This window comes from Bombus vancouverensis, chromosome 4 (assembly GCF_051014615.1).
Source record: "Bombus vancouverensis nearcticus chromosome 4, iyBomVanc1_principal, whole genome shotgun sequence".
Taxonomy (NCBI): Eukaryota; Metazoa; Arthropoda; class Insecta; order Hymenoptera; family Apidae; genus Bombus; species Bombus vancouverensis.
In genome coordinates, this window is record NC_134914.1 from 12,268,242 (window position 1) to 12,282,482 (window position 14,241).

Sequence of the window (14,241 nt, forward strand, 5' to 3'; positions counted from 1 at the left end):
ATTCCACCTACGCCCTTTCGAGATCTACAAGCTCCTTTAATATTGCCGGACACGTTCCAAGGAATAATAAACTCGGTTTGTGATTTATTTCAGAAATCTCGAGCCATCGACCGAAATAAATTCCGGGACGATCGCGAAATAAATTAACCGTCCGTGAATACCATTTCACCTGGACCTGGACGCCGGGCCTGTGACGTGAATTACGGAACGTTCTATGGCCTCGGCGCGTGCTTTTCATCCTTTTCCACACGGATCGTGTCGCGGCTTTCCCTGTGGACCGCGCCCACCTCGTTCTAGGATTATCCGCTGTTTATGGCCGGTTCGCGTCGGGTGGCCAATGCGAAACAGGGTAGAAAAGAAGAGCGGAAGAGGGACGAGCCTGTCGAGGGCAGCTAGGCAAACCGAGCGCGACGCCGATAAATTCTTCGCCTCCGCGTGTCGTATTCGCACACGCGTGTGCCTGGAAGACCAGGAAACGCGACCAATGCGAGCGGCTGTGTTATTATTTATGGCTATTAGAGACGCGGATAACGTGGATTATGGCTACGTTCTGGCGATAACGTCATCCTACGGGTCGGGTAGAAGTTCATTGGAATTGAAGATCGATAGCGCACAGCGGATAAAAAGAATCGTTGACAGACGAGACTGGCTTTTGCAGGTAAACGAAACTCGAAGCGAACAGAGTTTGGAGTAAACTAAAAGTGGTCGTGGAATTCTTTTTTTTAATTCCGGTATCGCTTTTACGTCAGAAGTCTTAGGGCAGTTATTAGGAAAAGTATAGAATGTTTGAGATACCAGTTTGTTCAAGGTGGATAAAAAATTGCAGCAAAGGATATGCACGAATAAAATCGCATAATGTCACGGAGAAACTGATAAACTTTTATGCTTATGCTTCAAACTGTCGGTAACAGCGAAAGACAGAAACTATTTGAAACTTTGATCCAGTTGGTAAAATCGTATAGCGTAATTTTGTAGCAGATTTTGTTAGGGCGCGGGTAATTTGAAAATTAAATTAAATTAAATTAAAATTAGAAAAGATGGTAAAATTATTTTCTCTTGTGATCAAGTCGGACACAGAAGTCACAACATAGGAACAATCGTCTGGCGTACATGGCGTTTTCTGAGCTGGAGCGCACGAGCCTTGAATACGCAAATTAGCTAATCGCGGAGAGTAGTTTTGGGAAGTAAACGCAATGGTCGAAGAATTTTCCAATCGCGATATTGCGATTGCCTTTACGTCGGGTCTTAGCGTACTTACGCTTTTATGTATCGTTACTAACAAGCTTTAGCAGTTTAGTTTTAACTTTCTTTCAAAGCTGTAAGTGTATACCCTTGTTTGAGCTGCAGTGAATAAATCGTCAATGCGCAAATTAGCAAATCGAAGATGTGAGAGAGGAAAAGGGTAAAGTAGAAGATAAAAGAATTAAAACGTTCGGGAAATTCGCGAGACGTTGAAATTTGCGAGAAATTCAAACATCTAGAAACACACGAAGGAACGCGTTAGAGAAGCGAATGTAATAACAAAATACGTATAAAAAACGCAAGGATATCTGCATCGAAAGTGTCCATTTATTTAAAAGCAACGCCTTGAAAAGACCACATGCATAATTTCCAAATTAAATCCATTTCGATGTAATGATAAAATGGTCCTGAGGAGCGCAACGATATTTGCATTGAAATTACCCATATCGTTCGTTGAAAACCAACATGCTGAGGACCGCATACTAACAGTATCAAAATCAGATATCCATTCCAATCCTGTATATCGTCATTCATCGACTTAAATCCATTCTACCGAAACGAAACCAAAATCAACGACGAAAACCGTGATTCGAGATCGTCGACCTTCGAACACGTAATCTGAATATCCTGCCGAAGATCCAGATAAAAAGAAAAAAAAAGGACGAGGAGGAAAGGTTTTGATCCGCGACTTTTCAACCGGGCGAGAAATATTAGAATCAGATAATGGGAAAGTAACGAGGGACCGTTTAATTGTCGATTGCAGGGGCGCTGGAAGAGGACGACGGCTCCTTAATTTACCGGCATTCCAGGCATGTAGATTAGCCGGCGCGAGCATGTGCACCTGCTGGTCGGCCTGTCGTCGTCCTCGTCCCGCTCTGCGACGCGCCGGAAACTGGTTAGCCGCATTAAACCGAGTCGCCGCGCATTTATTAACTGACCACGCTCGTCTCCGATATCTCCTAGTCCCTAACGAATTTCCATCGATTACGCGATAATTCAGCCTATTAATTGGACGAATACTCTCTCTCTCTCTCTCTCTCTTTCTCTTTCGTTTTCCTCTCTTCGATCTTGGTGGAGAACGCGTGGCGAATCTGTTCTGGTGCCACGCGAGCCTAACACGCCGCGACACGCCTCGACAAGCTTGAAATTATTTTCCATGGCGTGTTCGAAGCGCCTCTACTTCTATCTTAAAGTTGTTGATTCAAACTGCTTTTTTTTCTACGTGTATTATACACGAGTTGGTTGATTTACGAGTCGAGAATTTCGATTGACGAATTCGGGGTGCAGGAAGGGTGTCGCTAGCATCTTGAAAGTGACGCGCAAGAATTTTGGAAGAAATACTTGCGTCGAATCGATGTGACGAGCCTCGGTTCAAAGATAATTAGATTCCTTTCAACCATAGACACCTAACGCAGACCCAAATGATCAGGCCTTATTCGTAGGTTCGTTTCGCGACTCGATGGTTAAACGAGGATTCGTTCTCTCGAAGATTCCAACACCGGCGGCTCTTTAGAATTTCTAGACACTTACAAAAACAGTGGCGGGTAAAAGGAAATTTAAAATTGATAGGAGTCTTAGCAACTTCTGCTCGAAAAAATTCTTTATCGCGTTAGCAAGAACCGTTTGTTCCGTGGTATTGCACATTACATTTATTCGTTGCATTTATTAAATATAAATTCATTTCGTTCAACTATGGTCTTTGTACACCTGCTCCTTATTTTATAAACTTTCTTTTATCCGCCGCTATATGTATATGAACGTCTCAAAAGTCGAACTTGATCAGTACCAGTTTTTACACAGTTATCAATTTCACATTATCCGGATACATGATTAATATTCAACATCTCGAAAGGGAAACCAGATCGTGCATAAAATTTATCTTAAGGAGACGGCATAAATAACCGCAAATTCTATATACAGGGTGTACACACTTTTAATTTCCAGCGTCTTCCTCGATAACGATAAGTGCGAGGGAAAAATGAGGGAGAAAGAGGATGAACGAGTACAAGTGCAAAGATGCACGCGCACTTTGCAGTTGCGTTATCTTTTTAAACGAAGACCATCTCCTTTTTTTTTTGTATAAAATACAAATCAAAGTTTAAAGACAAATCGTTACAACAAATTGTTACTTTCTTACAGAGAACGTTTACCTGGATCGACCGATGTGTTAAAAAACATATGATGTCGTTAAAAGAAACATCATAACATAATGGTCGTATCTCCTGTACGCGTTCACCTACGCTGAAAGCTAATCGTGTCAAATTACGTTGCCCCCGAGATCATTCAACTTGTTCCTGAAACACTTTTCAGTACCATCGAAGTCCAACGAGATATTTCGGATAATAAAGTTAGACGGCACACCCTGTATAGTAAATAGCGAATTAAAAAAAGAAATGGCATTCGCACTTGTCGTGTTTCTACGCGTTCCAATTTTACGGAGTTAATTAATCAGCACGTTCTCTGATATACAGGGTGGTTGGTAACTGGTGGTACAAGCGGAAAGGGGGTGATTGTACGCGAAAAAAGAAGTCGAAAATCTAGAATAAAAATTTTTTTTTTCAATTTTACCATCGAGACAACGATCTACAGTGAGATCCGTTATAACGAGACGCGATAAAGTGCGCGCGTACCGAGCGAAAATTCAAAGTCGTTTTTCTCGAAAACAAAGCCTCGAACGAAAAATTGTTATTCTATATTTTCGACTTCTTTTTTCGCGTAGAACCAGTTACCAACCACCCTGTATACATTTATTTTTACACATACACCGACAAGTTTTACTTGTCAATAACTAAAAAACAAAGCCAAAAACGCAATTTTGATATTCTTGATTTTTATGTTATTTCGGCTCTAAGAATCAACCCCTCGGATTTCCTCGCACCTGTAGCCGAACACCCTGTATATACCGTACGTTTCTCCGGAGTCTCACCGTCTCTCGCGTCCGTCTCAACGCACGTCCAGAATTGAACCCTTTGGATCGGCTTGAAGTTCCGATTCCTTGAATATCTCTATGGCTGGCGGCAGCAGGCATTCCACTCGTCAAAGTAAAAGGAAAGCACGAAAATTTGGGTGGACGTTGATCGAGCAGCTAGGGCGAGAAGACGCGCGACCCGCGGCGGACATAAATCGTGCCAATTAGAGCGGCGACCGGTAGTCGCGGACACGACGGGGCCGCTTGTATATCGCGCGGCACCTCCTCTTCTCGGGGGCTGCGCAAACGTGAGAGAACACCGACGGACAAATGTCTCAAAGGCTCGCCGCCTCCTCTTGGCCACCTATCGTAGATTTGTCCCATCGGTTCTCCGGGGAAACGAGGATAAATCGGTACGGCGGCGGTGGCGGCCGAAGATAAGGCACGGTCGGTAGAATAAATTTTTATCTAGGTAATTGTTCGAATGAATACGTTATTGTAAAACTTTGCTGTTGCTGAATAAATTTTCTCGCGAATATCCCGTTAATTTGTCATTCGGAATTCAAACTTTGCCATCTGTTGTTTATAATATAATTGCAAATTTATTATTACAAATTGCAGCAAATATAACAAAATCACGCCACGGCCATTCGTTCTCTATCTACTTGCATGAATAATAACGTAGTATCGTGGACGAGGGGCCTAGGGGGGTGTCATGCGAATTGTAAACGAGCGGTTGCTGAGCGTGTGCATGAAGGGGCTTAAACAAAAGATATCAGACAAAAGACAAAGGGTTGCTAAGAGACATAAACGAATTAACGGCGGTATGAGTCGAGAAGCCAGAGAGTGCGGATTACGTCGTCGAGATAGCGTTGTTAGCGTTGTTGAAAGAGAGTTGAATCTGTGTTGACGAGAGTTGTTAATTAATTATAATACGTTGTTACGATTAGTTCATGTTAAATAACCGTTGTTTTCTGTTGAATCCATTTATCATTAATAAACTAATTATTATTATATTTTCGATACTGCAATAACTACAGTGGCTGCGAAAGGTATTCGTACACCATTGTATTCATTCAAGCATTTACATGCTAATTAATTGCGTTACATACGAACGAACTTTGAGTGCGTTAAATCTCATGCAATTTGCCAATATTTTCGTAGGACAAGAAAAATTCGACACTATGAAAATGAGATGCAAAACCTGATAGAGAAACGCTTTATCTTCTATACGTGTTACAAAATGAAGTTACCGGCAAGCGTCCGTACCTTCCGGCTAATCTCAACAGCCACTGGGTGAATTTTCGCCAGGCTTTTATCATTTTAAAGAGCGTTTCTCGAGTAAGCTTTAGGTATGCGAAACATCGATCCATGAGAAAAAGAAACAGAGGTCGGAAATATGAATCAGGCGCAGTTTACGGGTATTTGCAACGCAACAGCGACCTTCTCCGCTGTTTTATTTAGAATCGCTGCCACCGATATAGCGTTTCGCGAATTCGTTGTGCAACGATCGATGTCGGTTCACGGTCTACAGGACGTTTGCCGAGCCAATAGAAACTCACGAAATCGTCGATTATATTATCGAAAAAGATTACATAAAGTCACGATCAAAGGCAAGCTGTATCAGCTAATTGGAAAATAAAACCACGTGCGGATACTTTTCGTAGCTTCTTACATTTGACACGCGTTTGTTCTTGCTGTGTGGTACTTTGTCAAATAATTATTGCGATTCGTTTAATTATATTCGCCGGAGTATCTTTATTCGCTCCACGAATACAAAAATAGATAGCAATATCGGCGAAGACGAATAAATTTGACGATCAAATGAAATTATTCGTCATTCACGAATACGATTCACCGAGACTCGTTAGGCTAGGTCGTGAACAATCCGCATTTGCAATGCAACGAGGACTGCCCGGCCCTCGGCAAGAAAAGCAGGAAGACGCGCAGGTGCGCTTGAATAGATAAAACAACGCGGCTACGAAGTTCCCTCTTTCGAGATCCTCGATTACTTCTTTCGATAGCCTAACTCGTTTCATTATACGGTTATCCTATCCTTTCCAATTTTATCCCGTTGTCCAAACTATTAGATTAAATCTTCTCCACGAATCGCCATGCGATAGACTCGAGTTTTCGTTTTCTCAAACGTTAACCCTGCAAATTATGAGCGCATTTTCGTAAATCGTTTCCTCTAAACGATGAAACTAAGAACAATATCGTGTCCTCAGTCGTCGCTCGTTCACGACAGCCTTTGTTTCACGAAATTCTCGTTGCGTCGACCAGCATATTCGAAACGTTCAAGCAACCGCGCGTTAATAATTTCACCAAACAAACAAAAATATTAACAAACTTAGACGGCGACTACTAAAACGAGAAACGTAACGTAGCATGCGTTCCATTGCGACGCGATTCCCACCCAATTAAGATTGCAATTCCCATAAACAGTTAGAAAGACCGTGTTCCGGCTGTTCGAGCCCTTCCAAGATCCCCAAAGCGAAAATCGATCCGCGACGCCGCTCTCCCCGTTTGTTATCGTTCCCCCTACGTCTGACAAAAAGCTTCCCCTATTCTGCCACAAGCGTCTCTCTTGAAACGCCGAAAAATCGAACCGCGTAAACAATTTCTTCCCTGTTTGCTCGTAGTGGCGACAAATTTCTCACGCTCGCCTGCCATCCTGAAGAAACGGGCAACGGACGCGCGTCCCATGGAAAATTTCCGCTATGCCCGGTCCAATTAGTCGCGATCTCTTCGACCGCGTACGCAAAAGTAGCGCGTCTAATTAACGTTTTCCAGGAGTCGATGGTCAGGAGAAAGTCTAAATCGAGGGGACGGCAGAGAGGAGAGGCTCTAACAAGGAAAAAGACGGGCGAACGAACGTTAGCGCGAAGAGAGAAAGAGAGAAGCGCTCATTAGCGAATACCATGGCCGGATTCGAGAATCCACCGTGCCTCTGCCCATCTCTCGGCTCTTTTTAATTGGCCAGATTAGTCCCGAAATCGCGTACCCTTTCCTCGGACCTTCCCTCTCCCTTTATTTTTCTCCGAGTATCTTCGTCCTCGTTTCTCTCGTAGTTGACCAATGGTTTCACGTCTTTTTCAGGCGCGTTGCGCGACCGGTCGTCTCGTCGGTCCGTCGTTCGGTGTCCTTTCGGCAGCGCGCCGACACGGAATATCGGCCTCGTTAAAATACCTGGGGCCCGCGACGAAATCGAAATTTTGGGGTTACACGGCAAGCAACCGAAGAGGGGAGCGGAATCGAAGCTTTCCGTCTTCGTCCGGTGCTAAATAACCAAGGACAGATTTCGCTGATACCACCACCGTTTCAGACGATTCCTTTTTCTCTGCCTTCTATTTTTTCTTTTTTTCTTCCTTTCTTCCTTAGTTTCCGTTTATCTCACGGCCCGTTTTTCGCCCTGTTCTCCGAGGCATTCCGGGCGAGCTTCTCGCGAGGGAAAAGGAACGCTTCCGATGACGAGTTCTCGAAACAGGCTTCCTCGAATTTGCTCATCGGTCTTGGACGAGCAGGAAACTAGCTCCGAGCTATAGTTTCGTGGAAAGGTGTGTAATTTACACAGTTGATAGATACGGGTGAATGGTAATTTTAATTCACCAGTTTGGCAAGATTTGTATCCAAGTCTTATTTTCAAGGTTTTATTTAAGTTTGCCTTTTAAATTGCCAATCTGACTTGGATGGGCAAACTGACCTCGAATTTTGCTTTCACGGAAAGATGGATAATTAGCGGACTTACGACGAGATGGTAATCTCAATTTCCTAGTTTGTGAAGATTTTTTTCCGTGTAAATCAAAGCGTTATTTCGGTTAATTAACGAACGTGGTCTACAGAGGACGTTCCTCGAATTTGTCGATTGGTTTTGAATGGAGAAACTGACTTGGAATTTTGGCTCCGAGGGAAGGTGGGTAATTAACAGATTAACAAAATGAATGGTAATTTTGATTCTCCGATTTGAAAAGACGCGTATCCGCGTAAAACAAGGTTTTATTTAGGTTAATTAGGAAATGCGGTCTAAAGAGGCGTTCTTTCAATTTGACGATCGATTTTGAACAGGGAAACTGACTTCGAATTTTAGTTTCGAGGAAAGGTGGATAATTAACCAATTAACAAAGTGACTGGTTTTATTTTTATTTTCATTCTCCAGTTTGGGAAGATCTGTATCCGTGTAAAACAAGGTTTTATTTAGCCTAATTAGGTAACACGTTCTAAAGAGACGTTGTTCGAATTTTACTTGAGAAATAATAAGAAACGAAGAAAAACGTGAAATTGTTAGATTTGCAGGATTAGCTGATTTTCGCGAAGGGTAATTTTCAGTTTCGAAAATTTCGATTCTGATGTACTTGGATTTTTATTTAGATCAATTAGGCAACTAGCGAACTTGAGAAAGAAGGGAAAGTTTCTAAAATAAGAGCATTTTAATGGACCTCGGTGAGAGTGAAATTAACCTGCTACGGTCTTCGAACCTTTTACGTCCCAATCTGGACAGCGAGATCGGAGTAAACCAAAAGAGTTTTAACGACTTTGACGTCAAGTCGGAGCCGGAAATCGTACTACCAACGATTATTTCTTGTTTCAAAAAATGAGAAAAATTTACGAACGTCTCTAGTACCTAGATCGTCGATTTTTATGCAAATTTATTGCGAACAAGACGTAAGCAGAGACTTGCTTCATCCACCAAATATTACAACGAACACTTTGCTCTATAAATTTGATACATTTTGATGTACGTTTTCGCATCTTTCGATTTTTACGCGAATTCAGGGAAACCTTTGCCTGATTAGCTATAAAATAAAAAAAACTTTTGGCAAAAATAATTCACGATAAGTCTCTGTATTACCATTTGAACGCCGCCTATTGACGTTCTCGCATAAGCAGATCGGCGATTAACATCCTCGAATAAGTAAATCGGGGACTAAATTCATCAAATGTTCGAAAAGAAACATGGCTGGAAAGCGAAAAGAGAAAGGAGAAACGCGAAATGGAAAAGAGGCGCCACGGAGGGGACGGTTGAGCCTCGAGATCGATTATCGATCCCGCGATCGAGCCACCGTACCGGATGAAACTATCGGCCACGTCGCGCACGTATCGCCACTTCATTCGTTCGGGCCGCTTCGAATCGTTTCCGATCGCCGATCGAACAACCGCCTTAGGCCTGATCGCTTCTCGATCCCGGAGAAAGAGACGCGATGGATCGTTATCGATCGTTCCATGGACGCCCCAACGTCGCTTACGATCGATTCGATTGAGACGTATATTCCGCGATGCGTCCAGTATAAACGTCTCTACCGTCTCTCTCGACCATTTCAACGTCCATTTGATTCGAAGAAATTTTTTCATTTTGGTTTCACTTCTTTGCACCGATAACAAGAACACTTTGATTATGCGAGTGATATTATCATTACACGGGTAACGTTCTACAGAGTGTCTACACAGTGTTCGTGGTACAAACAGCAGCAGGTGATAATAAGTCGAAAACATGGAACAAATTTTGTTCATTCGGGGCTTTGTTTTCGAAAAAATCGACTTTGAATCTTCTCCGAGTACGCATGCATTTGACTATGTAGCGGTTAAACGAATCACGATCACTATGATAGAAATTTTCTTCGCTTTTGAAACAACACGATCGGAATTCAAAATCTTGAGTTTTTTAATTGGAAGATTTATGTAATACAAGGCTACTATATATATATGTAGTATCGGAATACTTAAAGGCTGTGTATGTCGCTGCTGAGTACGGTCCGCTTTTCTTCTCATTTTTTGTATCGTGGAAGAAAAATCGGACTCTGGACGGTCGTCGGGATTCGAACCCGGGTTCCGAACGTTCGCAACCTAAGGTGCTAACCACTGCGCTGCCATCGTTCGACACTAGTTAGTGTCGAGTGATGATATTTTGCTGTCGAGTGCCGCCACAGGCCTTTTTTCCACGATACTACATATATTTTTTTTATTAATAACATAAGGGTGTTTCTGAAATCGTGATACAACCGTAAGATGTGAGATACTTTTACCGTGAGAAATTACCTTTTCTCCGATTGGATCATAATTTCGAAACACCCTATATTACACGCGAGCTCCTATCATATTCTTTTATTACTTGAAAATACGTCGAGCATATTACGGCGAAAACAGGTGAATTTTCCACGATGGAATATCTCCTAAAAACAGAAGTCTCCGAGGATGAGATTAAATCTGGATTCCCTTCGACGACTTTGTTATTCCCATGCGTGTCACGATGGAAAGCTCCCAAGCTTTTCCACAAGCCGAATCGCTCCTCCCCTGGTACGTATCTTTCTCGCCGCGACAATAAACGGAAAAGTAAAAAATACGACGGCAAAAACTATGTGTCGTCTATGTGGTATGGTGAAGCGTAAGGGAGCGACGACTCGATCGATGGACCATTTCCACGCTTCCCTTTCTGGTAGCTGCGAAGATCAACGACCCGGAAGATTAGAAAATCAGGTTAAGACATCATCGTCGTTCCAACTTGCGATAAAAAACGGCGAGGAAAAAACGTATAGTATAAGCGAGAGAAAGCAGAGAAGAAATTATTCAAACATAGTTGGACACCATGCAAATCGATTCCAACCATATAACACGTTAATAAAACAGCTGACGGCTTTATCGTCGCCGTAAAAAGCGGCATCGTTGGTATTTCCTGGCCATCAACGAGCCCGTTACTGTCGTCGAGCGTTTTAATCATCCATTCGCTTCGTTCCTTCTAACCGACCGACATTTTCATAGAAAAACAAATACGAGGCGAACGAGATAAACGGATCCTCTCGAGTCCCACGTATCGAAGATGCGGGCGGAGAGGCGAAGATGGTGGACAGGGAAGGAAGCGAAGGAAGCGTCCAAAGGATCTCTTTGATTCCATTATTGCTCGCCTAATTGGATTCCACCGCGTGATCGCGGCCTGCAACGTCTATAAACCCGCGGCCGACCAAACCAATTTGGGCATTCCTACGGATACGTGGCCGGTGGATCCGTCGCCGATCTATAGATCACTCGACCCGGCTACCTGATGGCTCGCCAGCCTGAATTTTCGGCCGATCTCTGATCGTGCAAAAGCCGTCTCGGTATTCCGGCTCCTTCGCTGCTAGACAGAAACTCAATTTTCGAGGGTGGCATCGGTTCAGGGCTTTCATTTCATTCGGAGAAACATTATGGATCTATCGATATTTGTCGCGACCCGGTATATCGTTGTTTTAGGCGTCTGTGTTTTTTAAGAGTCGATTTAGACCGAACGTCGAGTTATTAGGTTGTTCGGAAAGTTTCTTTCGTTTCATGAGGAAATAATAGACGCACAACGTGTTTCGTTTTATATTACTTCGTCGAATTACGTACGATCCATTTTGTTCTGTTGACATAAACAGCGTGACATTTCACACACTTGGTTTCGCGTTTGTACGAAGGTGCACTGTTGTAAAAAACACGTTTGCCAAAGAAAGACACTTTCCGGACAACCCATATTTAGCAACTTATCGCGCGTGGGCAGTAAAATTTTGTCCAACGGTTCGGTAAAACGATTCAGTCGAGTAAATTCGTTCCGTTCAATTTTTCTAGTCGAGAGTAGGCTTTCCCAAACCATTCGCTGTCAACTGGCTGAACCTGTAGTTCAACTCCACTAATTCCTACGCAGTGATAGTTTGCAAGACACTTTCCATACAGTAAATCGTTTAACAGTAAGTGGCTACCGTTACTTGTCTCAATTAATTGGACGTGCTCCAAAAAGCCTAGAGAGTCGGTAGTTTGTCTTCGAGTTAAAAATTATTATGGTCGATCGGCAACTCCGGAATTAGAATCGTTCGCAAAATTATATTTCCCAGTTTCTTTTAGTATTCCGTACGTTTTAATGGTTCTTTTACTTTGTTACATATTCCATATTTTGTACGTTTGTAAAGAGACAACAACGTTTCGAAATCGAGGATTTTGTTTCGGAAAAGAAAACACTGAAAATGTTTGCAAATTTGTTTTCTGCAGTAGCCTTCCTCCCTTCCTTGCATCGATATCAAAAATATAAAAAGTAACATCGTCGCTGGAACAAGATCGGTAGAGCGCAAAAGGGTCGATTCCATCTACGAAGATTTTATCGTTTTCCCTCTTTGAATAAAAACAAATCGAATTAGAATTTATCAGACCTGTTAATCAACTACGACAGGGAGGAAACTCTATCGAAGAACTTGTTTAATTAACCCTAGACAAAATGTAACTGGACGTTTCCAAAAGCACAGGTTCCTGTTTTATTAATCTCTCTTCCCCTCAAACTCACTTTCACCGAAAAAGACCAGTTCGAGCACCAGAAACGCGATTGCCGAGCATGATTAATCGCGTCCCTCGACAAATAAACCTGTTCAACCTGCAGAGATGCAAAAGAAACCCGAAAGACGTGTTTTAATCGGTATCACGAGGAAACTGTCGAAATCACTACAAGTACGCCAGCGTTGATTACACGCCATGATTCGGAGGAATGCCACGTAAATGTTGCAAGAAAGTGAAAATTAAAAAGCACACAAAGTCTTTGTTCTTTTATGGTATCGTAAGCGTTGTAAATTGAAATCGATTATCAACCAGTCCAGTTCCTACTATCGACTTTAACGCGTTGACCGCCACGACACCCGTATTCGAGTGTCAGCAAAGTTTCTGGTCAGGCCGCGTAACCCATATTCGGGTGTCGCTTATTTGACTACTTGCGAAGGATCGTCGTAGGTATTTGAAAAGATATTCCATAATAATAAATTGTTAATTAATAATTAATTGTAATAATAGTTGAATTGTTGTAAAATAAAAATACGAAAATGGTTCATCAAAAAAATCATTTAGAATGTAAAACTTTAAAGCACTCTATACATAGCTGAGGTTGGTCGGGACAATTTGCACAATAAGTTGTCGTTTTCTTCAAATTCTTTCGTGTCTTTGTTCGGTCCATTCGACGTCTTTTATTCGCGTAACATAGTTTGCACGCGCGTCTAATGCTTCTTCCGGAATCGTTTTTCCGAACGACGATATTATGCCGACTCCGTCGAAGACAAGGATTTTTTGTATTTTCAGACAACCCTGATAATTTTGCAACCAATAATCGTCTAAATATTCTAATATTTATATTTTTCCTTGTTGCAATTTTGTAAACCGTCAAAGCGTTTACAACAGAAATTCCCAGAAAGAGTCGAATGCCAAGTTTTCCGTACCATTTGATTCCTTTTCTAATTGCGGTGGCATAAGAAACCATTTGGTCGGAATAATCTATACCACGCTTTCCTTCGTTATATTCGACAACAGCTAGTGGTTTTAATGTTGCGAACAAACGAAACGAAAGATCATTCTTGAGACCACCGCTTGAGCGACTCGCATTACCAAAATATCGATGGGAGCACCTAGCAGAGAACGCTTGATACTGCTGTACGCGTGGCTTGACGGAGATTTCTCTGAAAATACGCGTGGCAGTCAACGTGTTAATCGTCGTTCGCGACTATTCCTTTACTCGTTAACGTGAAATTTTGACGTCAATCGTAACAACGATATTTATTATATCTCGTTAGAATCTTGTTATAACCCGATGGTAAATCTAAGTCGTTTGCCAACCAATTTAATTCGTATTCGTTCAAATTAACAGTCGCTCGCGAGTATTTCTCTGCTCCACCGACGTGAAATGTTTAATACCAATCGCAACAGTGATACGCAAAGTGCGAACGCTCGTACATTTATGGAAAGTTGAAAACGAATACACATAATATGGGAATTTACGGTGGTTACAAAAGATGTTCGCAAGATCGTTGCCTGTATCGTATCGTTTACGTGCTAATTAATTAGATTCAAGTATTAGGTTTAATAATATCAGATGATATTATTAAAGTTAAAGTAGATAGATCTATATAATTATATCTCTATATAAGTAAAAATCAACGTTAATTCTGGCGAAAATACCTTCTTCTTACTGGCTTCTTTCGTTTTATGAGGAAATAATAGACGCACGATGTTTCTTGTTTTATATTGTTTTGTCAAATTACATAGGATCCATTTTGTTCTGTTGAAATAAACACCGCGACATTTCACAGACTTGGTTTCACGTTTGTACGAAGGTG

The 14,241-nt window shown here is 42.0% G+C and overlaps 1 protein-coding gene across 1 annotated transcript in view; it reads right to left on the bottom strand.

Moving 5' to 3' along the window:
- Window positions 1–14,241, bottom strand: part of fng (Fringe glycosyltransferase) — a 132,691-nt gene that overhangs the window by 12,316 nt on the left and 106,134 nt on the right. The window lies entirely within an intron of this gene.